At 39.9% G+C, this 8,635-nt stretch overlaps 1 pseudogene; it reads left to right on the forward strand.

Annotated features, from left to right (window-relative positions):
* The first annotated feature begins 320 nt into the window (after window positions 1-320).
* Window positions 321-2,530, forward strand: LOC128597446 (KH domain-containing, RNA-binding, signal transduction-associated protein 1-like; annotated as a pseudogene).
* Window positions 2,531-8,635: the final 6,105 nt, after the last annotated feature.

Raw genomic sequence — 8,635 nt, forward strand, 5'->3', positions numbered from 1 at the left:
AGAAATGCAAATCAAAACTACTTTGAGATATCATCTAACTCCACTAAGATTAGCCCACATCACAAAATCTCTATACCAGAGATGTTGGCGTGGATGTGGAGAAAAAGGAACACTTCTACACTGCTGGTGGAAATATAAACTAATACTTTCCTTTTGGAAAGATGTTTGGAGAACACTAGAGATCTAAAAATAGACCTCCCATTCGTTCCTACAATTCCTCTACTAGGTATATATCCAGAAGACCAAAAATCACATTATAACAAAGATATTTATACCATAATGTTTATTGCAGCCCAATTCATAATTGCTAAGTCATGGAAGAAGCCCAAGTGCCCATCAACCAACAAATGCATTAATAAATTGTGGTATATGTACACCATGGAATATTATGCAGCCTTAAAGATGGAGACTTTACCTGTTTCATGTTTACATGGATGGAGCTGGAACATATTCTTCTTAGCAAAGTATCTCAGGAATGGAAGAAAAAGTATCCAATGTACTGAGCTCTACTATGAAACTAATTTATGACTTTCATATAAAAGCTATAACTCAATTATAGCCCAAGAATTTGGGGAAAGAGAGGGAAGTGGTAAAGGGAGAGGAGGGGGAAGGATGGGTGATTGGTGTGATCACACCTATGGTGCATCTTACAAGGGTACATGTGAAATTTCCTAAATGTGGAATATAAATGTCTTAACACAATAGCTAAGAAAATGCTGTAAAGGCTATGTTAACCAGTTTGATGAAAGTATTTCAAATTGTACATAAAGTCTGGTGTTCTCTCTCTCTCCCTGGGTTGTTTGGCTTTGGTGGTCCAGCTGTCCCACCCCCACCAACTGCCGCTGTCACGTCCCTCTCTGGCTGGTACATCTTCCCTGATGCAGCACCGGGAGAACCCCGCCATGCACAGGAGCTGGTCCTCGGGCGGCAGTGGCTCCATGGACTCCTCGTATGTCAGACTCCGACTCCGCGCGGCCACCGCTGCCTCACTGGTCCCAGGGAGGTGGAGAAGGGTCCCCAAGGGGCGCCCGGGCCTCGCCCACCATGTATCCGCCACGGCTACTGCAGCTCTCAGCTATGGTCCAGACGCAACAGTGGGCAGTCCAGCGCAGACCCCACTGCTGCCCACCTCAGCCACCGCCTCGGTCAAAACGGAGCTGGAGAACAAGTACCTGCCCAACTCAGGGTGAAGAAAGACTCGCTGGACCGGTCCTTCACTCTCGCCAGGCAGCCGTTGTCCACAGAAATTGAGAAAGTTCGGGCTGCGCCTGTGGCTCAGTCAGCAGGGCGCTGGCCCCATATAGCGAGGGTGGTGGGTTCAAGCCCGGCCCCCGCCAAACTGCAACCAAAAAATGGCCGGGCATTGTGGCGGGCACCTGTGGTCCCAGCTGCTCGGGAGGCTGAGCCAAGAGAATGGCTTAAGCCCAGGAGTTGGAGGTTGCTGTGAGCTGTGTGAGGCCACGGCACTCTACCGAGGGCCACGGGGTGAGAGACAGTCTCTACAAAAAAAAAAAAAAAAAAAGAAAAGAAATTGAGAAGGTTCAGAAGGGCGATTCAAAAAAGGATGAGGAGGAGAATTACTTGGATTTTCTTGTAAGAATATGAGGCTGAAAGAGCTGGTATGGATACCTGTCAAGCAGTATCCCAAATTCAATTATGTGGGCAAGATTCTTGGACCACATGGGAATACAATCAAAAGCCTGCAGGAAGAGACTGGTGCAAAGATCTGTGTTGGGAAAGGGCTCAATGAGAGACAAGGTCAAGGAGGAGGAGCTGTACAAAGGTGGAGACCTGAAATACGTTCACTTGAATTTGGATCTACATGTCTTCACTGAAGTCTTTGGACCCCCAATGTGAGGCTCATGCTCTTATTAAGAAAAACAGAGAATTACTTATCTGTTGTGGGTAAAGCAACAGGAATCTTGGGAGACATAAGAAATCAATAACCCATGCCATGGAAGAAGTCAAGTTTTTTATTACCAGATATGATGGATGATATCTGCCAGGAACAATTTCTAGAGCTGTTATACCTGAGTCTTCTTGTGGGCATAGGGTACCAGTGAGAGGTCGAGGAGCTGCACCCCCCTTCCACCTGTTCCTAGGGGCCGTGGTGTTGGACCACCTCCTGGGGCTTTGGTGCGTGGTACTCCAGTGAGAGGAGCCATCACTAGAGGTGCAGCCGTGACTGTAGGCGTGCCTCCCCCACCTACTGTTAGAGGTGCTCCAACACCAAGAGCACCAATAGCAGGCATCCAGGGAATACCTTTGCCTCTACCCCCTGCACCAGAAACATATGAAGAATATGGATATGATGATGCATGTGCAGAACAGAGTTATGAAGGCTAAGAAGGTTATTACAGCCAAGAGCCAAGGGGATTCGTAACATTTTGACTATGGACATGTGGAGGTACAAGATTCTTACCAAGCTTATGGCCAGGACGACTGGAATGGGACAAGGCCATCGCTCAAGGCCTCCCCAGCTAGGCCAGTGAAGGGAGCATACAGAGAGCATCCACATGGACGTTATTAAAAACAAACATGAGGGGAAAATATCAGTTATGAGCAAAGTTGTTATTGATTTCTTGTGTCTCCCAGGATTCCTGTTGCTTTACCCACAACAGATAATTCTCTAAGTGTTTTTCTTCGTGGTCCCTTTCTTCTCCCCACCTTATTCCATTCTTAACTCTGCATTCTGGCTTCTATGTGTAGTATTTTAAAATGAGTTAAAATAGATTTAGGAATAGTGAATTAATTTTTTAACTGTGTAGATGCTTTTTTGTTGTTTAAATATAGACAGAAGTATACCTTTTATATTAAAAAAATTATATATAAAACCAGCACATCGTACCCCATGATTGCATTAATGTACACAGCTATGATTTAATTAAAAAAAAAAAACTGTATGGCCAAATATAATCACATTCTCAGGTGCTAGGTGTTAGAACGTCCTTTTATGAATATGAGAGAAAGGATATAGTTTACCCCACAAAATACATTAAACCTCTATAGAAGACAGACTCTCAGGAAAGGGGTTACTGAGTAAAGAGACATGCATATGCACAATTTTAATATGAAATAGCTGCAGTCAGATTACCTGCCAAAGTGCTGTGATAGGTACATGGTCACCATCAGTTTCAGAATATACCTGCTTTCTGCATCCTTTCTTGGATGTTAACATTCTACTAATTTTTGGACAATATGCTGTCCATGTGTCTAATAAATCATGTTGTTTCATTGTTTCTTTCATTCCAGTTTCTTAACTAAGAGTCACCTCTCAATCGTTTTATATCTGAGTTTTCTATTTTCTGAGTCATCTGCTCAAACCTTGGGGTCTGTGATGAACTTTCTCCCTCCTCCCCCCACCCCCACTGAAGTCTACTAGCATTGGCTCTTTGCCAGATCTGGGATTGCTGTAAGCTCAATTTCTCACCTTTTCATGTCAGTGAAAGAAAAATAATGTATGTTGGTTTAAGTTCAAAACATTTTTTTTTCCCAGAGTATACTGCCCTACACAATATAAAATGTGAACAAATGAGGCTTCTCCAGGCCTTTCCTCTCTGTCAAGAACAGAGAGCCTCAGGAAGCCTAGGGAGAATTTCATACAGTTCTTGCTGTTGAAGGTTCTCCTTTCTGACCTATGTGCTTGTGAGCAGTCATTTCATATCCCAAAGATTGTGTTTACTCATCCACGTAATAAGGATAATGTTTTTGAAGACTCACAGGGATATAGCTTTCCATACATGCTATTTCATACATGTTGCACCATAACTGATAAAATACTTTTAAGATGTCTTGAAAATAGAGATGTCTTAAAGGTAGTAATAGATTAATCAGGCCAGGCACCATGGCTCACACCTGTAATCTTAGCACTCTGGGAGGCCGAGATGGGCAAATCACCCAAGCTCAGGAGTTGAAGACCAGCCTGAGCAAGAGTGAAACACTGTCTCTATGAAATACAACCTGGGTGTTTTGGTGGGTGCCTGGAGTCCCAGCTACTTCCTTGGGAGGCTAAAGCAAGAGGATCCCTTGAGACCAAGAATTTGAGGTTGCTGTGAGCTATGATGCTACAGTACTCTACTCAGGGCAACAGAGAGTCTGTCTCAAAAAAAAAAAAATTAATCATTCTTATCCCGTAAAATTTTACTTTGAAAGCCTAGAATATTTTACAACATGGATACTCATGTCCTCCACATGCACAAGTCCTTAAAGAGTAGTTCAGGTCTGAAATTCAGATGCCCTGGGCGGCGCCTGTGGCTCAAGGAGTAGGGCGCCAGTCCCATATGCCAGAGGTGGTGGGTTCAAACCCAGCCCTGGCCAAAAACCACAAAAAAAAAAAAAAAAAAAGAAAAAAGAAAAGAAATTCAGACCCCAATCTTTCAGTGGACTGTGGCACTGCCACTATGTTCCTTCTTGTCCTCCTAGTATAAAAATGAGTCTCCCTGAACCTAGAAGAGACCTGTATAATGTAGACTCATGATCCAGGAACTGAAACATTTCTACACAGCAACAGAATGATGAGACAACACAGAACTGGGAGAAAATATCTGTAAATTATACACCTGACAAAGGATTAATATCCAAAATATATGAGAAACTTGACTATAAAACAAAAACTCAGTAACTGTTTAAAAAAGGCCACAAAGCCATACAGACATTTCACAAATGAAGGAAGACAAATGGCCAAAATAAGAAAAAAATGCCCAACATCAACAATCATCAGAGAAAGACAAATGTAAACCACCATATCAATCTACTCTTGTTAGAATGACTACTCTTAAAAATACAAAAGATTGTTAAGTGTTGAAAAAATATGTGGAGAAAAGAGACACTTGTACTCCCCTGTCTACTACAGGCATATTCACAATAACCATGACATGGAATCGACCTAAGTGTCCATTATTAAATTAATGAATAAAGAAAATACGGTATATAAATGGATGAAATATTACTTAGCCATAGAAAATCCTATAATTAAAAAAAATCCTATAATTTTTTATCACATGGATGAACCTAGAAATTATGTTAACTGAAATGAGTAACATACAAAAGTATAAATACTCCATGATTTTATTCATATGTAGGCTCTAAATAAGTTTGTCTCATTGAAGTAGAGAGTACAGTAGTATTACTAGAAGCTAGGGTTCTTAGGAGGGAGAGGGATTGGGAAGATGACTATCAAAGGATACATATTTACTGTTAGATAGGAAAAATGTCAAGAGATCTGTTGTATCGCCTGGTGACTATAGTTAATGATATATTTTATCTTTGAAAACTGCTAAGGCAATTGATGTAAACTGTTTTCACCACAAAAAAGGTAACTGTGAGGTAAGGCATTTCCTTATTAGGTAGAAATAAGCATTCAACAATCATATATTCTCCAAAACATATTTTACACAATACATACAATTTTGTCAATTTAAAAAATAAACTGCTCAGAGCCCATAGCTCAGTGAGTAGGGCCCTGGCCACACATACCAATGCTGGTGGGTTCATGCCCAGCCCAGGCCTGCTAAACAACAAAGACAACTGAAACCAAAAACAGCTGGTTGGTGGGCACCTGCAGTCCAAGCTACTCGGGCGGCTGAGGCAAGAGAATTGCTTAAGCCCAAAACTTTGAAGTTGCTGTGAGCTGTGATGCCACAGCACTCTAGCCAGGGTGACATAGTGAGACTCTGTTAAAATAAAATAAAATAATAAAATAAAAAAAAGAATAAAAAAATAACTAATTTAAAAAATATGATAGGATAGCAGTATTCCCAATATTAAGTCTGTGTCTTTGTTATGTGCTTGGCTACACTGCATTAAAAAAAAGTAGATTTTGTGATGTTTTTGTCATTTCACTAATCATAAGCATAGGAACTCGAATATTAACAAGCATGTGTAGGCCCTAACATAGAACATGGCAGTAGCCAATGTACTTTAGGGCTTTTATTTTAACCTCAGGTCTTCTGGGCTTCCTCAGTCCAGATGGTGACAATAGGAAAAACATTCAATTCCAGGTAGTAATAATGAAGGAAGACAAAAGGCCAGAATAAGAAAAAAATGCCCAACATCAACAATCATCAGAGAAAGACAAATGTAAACCACCGTATCGATTGGCCACATTGTGAATGTGATAAACAACTTTGTATCCAAAAGGAATACAAAGGAATGTTTCAATCCAAAACATACCATGATCTCTGATGTTATTTTAAAGGAAATGAACAAGGAGTTGGCTATAGTTAGGTTACTCAGAATGAAAATGGTGGACTGTGAATTGCTTCCCAAGAAATAAATTCCCCAAGATTGCACTATAAACCAAATTTTAAATCCACATACACCATTCTATTATCTAACACTTAATATGCACACCCCAAAATAGAAGAATTTGCATCGAAACATATGTTGTGATATATGTATTTCCTTAAAGAACTAAATTCAAAATTCATTCCTTACGACTAACTCTACTAAAGATTTATTTCTAAGATGTGTTTAATCTTAAGCAATTTTCAAATTCTGATGTTTTTCTTTATATATCATTTATAGCATGTTAAGGCCCACTGTTTATAATGCTATGCCTAGTCTAATATTTTTCACATTTTGGGTTGGAATCTAGTAACATTTTATTTTTACAAACAATGTCTTCCAATGCTAACTAATTTAACACTGTGGTCCATGGACAATGCATCTCTTTTTTCTCAGTGAAGCAGGCAGAATGTTTTAATATAAACCCTATAAATGCTCCCAAACTCAAATGCTCTTTTTATCAAAAGATAAAAAAATTTATTTTCACTACATTAAAAAAATCTGGGTTCTCTTCAGAACTCAAAACATGCTCTTGAAAGGACATGGGGTGGAGAAAACAGTAAGAAAGATCTTAGTCATAACACATGAAAAACAAACAAACAAAAAAAAAAAAAAAAACCAGAAGGGCTGAGGTTCATGTGTAACTGGAGGTGAACATAAAGAAATAGCAAAGAACTGCACATAATTAGAAAATAACAGAGTCAATTGTGTAGGCTGGGAACTCATGTCCTCTTTTCACATGAATAATCAGAACCACCTCTACATGTAGCTATTTTATATCTCTTACATGGAGCTACAAACTTACCCCAACAGGAATAGTTACTGCTAATTATGAAACATCTGATACACATAGCGCTGTCTTGTGTTTGTTCTCTTCATATGTAAATGTCAACATAAACTGTGAGTTATGAAGCCTCCCCAATTTTACTTTAAAAAATAGGCCTGGGGGGTGCCTGTGGCTCAAAGGAGTAGGGTGCCAGCCCCATACACCAGAGGTGGTGGGTTCAAACCTGGCCCCGGCCAAAACTGCCAAAAAAAAAAAAAAAAAAAAAAAAAACACTTGGCCTAATAAAGTCAATCAACTCATTTATGTCAATTATAAAAAGTAAAAGTAATAATAAAGAAAAATTCCCTCAAATAGGACTCTTCAATTGAGAAAAAAATTTAACTTTAATATACTCCCCGTGGAATTATATTTCCAAATTATACCCTTAGAGTTTATAAAAGCCATTCTTACAATCTATGAGTAGGTCATGTAAAGAATACTTCATATATTTTAGAAGAAATAAATTATATATTAGTTCTAGAATGAGTAAGAAACAATAAAATTTTTGTTAAAAATTTTTAAATTGGCTCAGTGCCTGTAGCACGGTGGTTAGACCACTGGCCACATACACCTGGGCTGTCTGGTTCGAAACCAGCCTAGGCCTGCTAAACAACAATGACAACTACAACCAAAAATGGCTGGGTGACCTCTAGGCGGTAGTTGCCCCAGATGGTGGTGAAAAAAAAAAAAGAAATGGCTGGGTGTTGTGGCAGGTGCCTGTAGTCCCAGCTACTTGGGAGGCTGAGGCAAGAGAATCACTTACACCCAAGAGTTTGAGATTGCTGTAAGCTGTGACTCCACTGCACTCCACTGAGGGTGACATAGAATCTGTCTCAAAAAAAAATTTTTTAAACCAGGACCATACCATTTTAGAGAAAAGAATTCAATATACAGCAGAGAAAATATACTTACAGAATCTTTGAGTTTCTATTCTGCTAGTAAATTATCGACATTTTTGAAATTGCCTGCTTTGTTCCAATATATTTCTTCTCAAAACAGGTGCACACTAACAAACACAATAGAAGTCTGCACAATCCTCTTAAAGCTCATCTTTAGAGCAATGCACTTCTATATAACACTCCATGTAAATAAAAAATGAAAGTATGTATGTTTTTTACAGAGAGTCCACATGTTCAAAGAAAAATGTAAGATAATTTTTTTTTTTTTTTTTACAGTTTTTGGCCAGGGCCGGGTTTGAACCTGCCACCTCTGGTATTTGGGGCCAGTGCCCTACTCCTTTGAGCTACAGGCACCACCCAAGATAAATTTTTTTGAAAGAGGGTCTCATGATGTCCCACAGTACCATGGGCCTCAGCCCAGCTCACAGCAAAATCAAACTTAGGGGCTGATAGCAGGGAGGGGGTAGACAAGATGGCGGACTGAAGCCAGCTTTCAACAAAGGCTCCCGTCCAGAAGGAGAGTTAAGGGATAGGAATTTAGTAAGTATCCTGGTGGACTTGAGCCTCACCAAGAGAGAAGGCTGAAGAACGCACATCAACACCGCTGAGGCAAGTTGTGATCAGA

This window comes from Nycticebus coucang, chromosome 10, assembly GCF_027406575.1.
Source record: "Nycticebus coucang isolate mNycCou1 chromosome 10, mNycCou1.pri, whole genome shotgun sequence".
NCBI classification, from domain to species: Eukaryota; Metazoa; Chordata; class Mammalia; order Primates; family Lorisidae; genus Nycticebus; species Nycticebus coucang.